The sequence below is a fragment of the Armigeres subalbatus genome, chromosome 3, assembly GCF_024139115.2.
Source record: "Armigeres subalbatus isolate Guangzhou_Male chromosome 3, GZ_Asu_2, whole genome shotgun sequence".
In the NCBI taxonomy this organism is placed as follows: domain Eukaryota; kingdom Metazoa; phylum Arthropoda; class Insecta; order Diptera; family Culicidae; genus Armigeres; species Armigeres subalbatus.
In genome coordinates, this window is record NC_085141.1 from 172,722,887 (window position 1) to 172,726,278 (window position 3,392).

The window sequence follows — 3,392 nt, forward strand, 5'->3', positions numbered from 1 at the left end:
TTGGATAGCGAAAAAGTGAGTAGGTCTTACTCTAATTTTGACATATTGCTACAATACTCATAAGTGAGTAAACATACGGTTACTCAAAAGTGAGCTGTTCCACTTTTTTCCAAAGTGAGTCAAATTTGACTCACTTTTGAGTTGATTGAAATGAGCGTGCACACCGACCGTAACGTAGCATAACGAACATAACGCTCAACTGCAGCAAAAACACTGCCTATCACTCCCTCGTTGTAATGTCAGCCAAATAATCACAATCAAAAAAAAAAAAAGAACAGTGCTCCTCGATATGCAATGTTTTTTCGCTGAAATTCGAAGGTTTCCATCATTTTATAACTAAAAACTACATGTAAGTAAAAACCGAGATAAAAGCATTATGGGTTTCTCATTATAAGTTCAACAAATAGTGTTATACTTCCTAAATATTAGTATATTGCTACCGTCAGCAAAATTAGCAGTGGTATCGAATATCGACATTTTAAAAATTAAACTTATCTTTCAGGTTTTTTTGTGCATTGGTTCGGTATTTCCAAATATACTATATTAACAATATAGTTCACTCTGGCTGATTCCAACGGACAACACAGTAGCGACGCGGTGTCACAAAGGGCAAGCAATGTAATAAAGAGACCTTCCGAGGGGTATTTAAAAGTAGAATGCAATATGCAGTATAACATTTCGAAATAATATGCTAGAAATTATCCTTTGACCCCATTTTGATACCTTAGTTTGAAAATAAAATTAAAAAAAAAATAATTCAAATAGTTAAACATTGTAAATTAAGTGTAATTTTTTCGATTATGGCACCCCTTGGCTATCGTTTTCAGGCGTTAGTTACCCTTTGTGACGCAAGATGGTGTGATTATGCTGTCCGTTGCCTAATATATGGAGATTTATGAAGTGAGCTATATTGTTAATATATAATATTTGGTATTTCCCAGAGTTCCCTATTCCCAGAGAACGGCACTAGCTCCACACGAAGCCCAACTCCACATAACTGTGACCGCGATCGTGGGCATCATAGACAATTTGCTATCGCAGTAGTGGCAGATTTTTCCGGCTGAAGGTAGGATACCCAGAACGTACCTATTGGGGATGGTAGCGGAAGTTGATCCGGTATTGGAAACCGTTTTAACCAGATTTGCAGCACACGGACAACGAATCACCGATGATGCTGATCATGATGGAACGCTTAACGGGTTTACGAAACAGCATAGCGCGTACCAAAAGGAGTAAATTCTCGATTTCAAGTGCTATGCGTTGGCGGACGATGATGATGTGCGCTGATAGTGATCAACGCAAATGAATCGGGAGGTAAATTGTCACCACAAACAACAGCAATCCATCGGTCGTTTGATCACCAACATAAAAAAACGAAAATGATTAACAATAAAAATGTATCACATGAAAATTTGTCTAAACTGACTGTGTGGACCAAATAATAATTGAGAAAAATGCCAAATCCAATAATAATACTATAATTTCAAGTGAAACAATTTATTATTTCAATAAAAATGATTATAAAAATAACAATATTTTAATATTTTTTTCTATTCCATTTATCATTGAATCAATAAAAAAATATATTATGAAAACAACAATATTATTGTACTTCCAGTTGAAAACCGAAGTGAGCTCTCGCGACAATCGAGTTTTCTCCCGTTTAGTTTTGTCGCAACTACGTCGCGACTAGTACGCATCTATGCCACCGCCATGCGCCATGATGCGCACTAGTCGCGACGTAGTTGCGACAAAAGGAAACGGGAGAAAACTCGATTGTCGCGAGAGCTCACTACGGTTTTCAACTGGAAGTACAATATTTTAATTAGCCGTGGCGAAATGACTACGTTACTATTTTAGCCAAGATCTAAACCCATTTAAATTCAAAGGCATTTTCTTTTTGTTTCAACAATACTCGATACGGCTTGATTTTAAAAATAATAATAGATTCTTGTTACCGCCAAAACAATGTGAAATTCTTTTTAAATTTATGTCAAATCTTATTGTTATTACAATATATTTTTCTGCGTGAAGGAGGTGCGGCTCCAACAGCGTCTGTTCTGGCATCTAGCGGCTGAGTATGAAATGCTATTCCCCGGAAGTTATACCTAAGATGGCAGCCTCATCTCGGTGGATAGGGAACCTTGAGCCAACAACCTACTGTTCCCGATGTGGTATTCTTGAATAACAGTGTAGCAGGCAGTGTGTAGAGAGATGGAGTGAGATGTGCAAGTGGATGGTAGTTGTGTCGAATAAAGAGTGTTGGCTCAGTGAATATAAAGTGTTAATATTCCGTGTATAGTAGAAAATCGAAAATTTGTTTTCAATCAAATGAAATATCTGCAGTTATCAGACGTCGCAACTCATTTCTGATTAGTGCGCATGATAGTACATCCATGCGTGCATGATGCGCACTACTAATGAAGTATTTCAAATTGTCGCGACTCGCGTCGCAGCGCGAGTGCTCAATCGCGCGGTCCGGTTTGGTGGCGGCCCGACAATATATTGTATGGATGGATATCACATTGGCGATCCTAGCCACGACAAAAGTGCGCTGGAAAGGAATGCGATAAATACTTCGATATGTACAAAAAAAAAACTTGTTTGTGATCGAGCGGTAAGTTGTTTATCTTTTCTTTTTGCGTTCCACGGCTTCCATAATGAGTGACAGCCGACTCCGCCAACACTGAAAAAAAAAAGGAAATTAATTCGACGGTGTGCACGGAAAAAGATGAAGGGTCTAAAATGAGTAGAAACTACACAGGGCTAGTTTTTTTTGGGTATTCAGATTGTTGCGCATCCTGGATGTAATATTTATGAAAACTGTGGCTAAATCATAAGTTTCGATAATTTTGGTGCACGGAACGATTTGAAATAAGTTTGAAAAACTTAGTAATTTGATCTATGGAACATGCCTATTTTGATTTTACTATGAGCCGAGCTGTCAAGCTAAGCTTACTGTCAATGTATCGAACTTTATAAATACTTTCAAAATTAATTTTATATATGAGTGAAAAAAAAAAGAAAGGAAGAAAAAAAAAATAACGTCAACAACTTGATTTTCCAGTTCAAGATTGAGTGCTTTTCTCAATAATATATTGTATTAAGAACAAGGTGAACTGCATCGATCCTACAAGTGATGCTCAGTGGCCAAATTGATTTATTTACCATAGTTTCGGTTAAGTAAAACGATCCAAAATAAAGAATTAGTTTAAAAGTAATTAGAATCAAAAGTAAATACAGGATTAACCATGATTCGGTTTAATATTATTTAACTTATTGTTTAATTGATTTTATTCTTTGAATGAAGTATTCATGAAGGGTTTTTGTATCCGTGATATCGTAGAAATGAAATTTTTTTAGGGCAGTACCAATTATTCATGTAGTATATC

The 3,392-nt window shown here is 36.3% G+C and overlaps 1 long non-coding RNA gene across 1 annotated transcript; it reads left to right on the forward strand.

The window, feature by feature from the left end:
- Positions 1-275: 275 nt before the first annotated feature.
- LOC134225045 (uncharacterized) lies at positions 276-900 on the forward strand. The gene is made up of 3 exons (XR_009983146.1): positions 276-349; positions 503-618; positions 828-900. It is a non-coding gene; the product is annotated as an uncharacterized LOC134225045 (long non-coding RNA).
- The last annotated feature ends 2,492 nt before the right edge of the window (positions 901-3,392 follow it).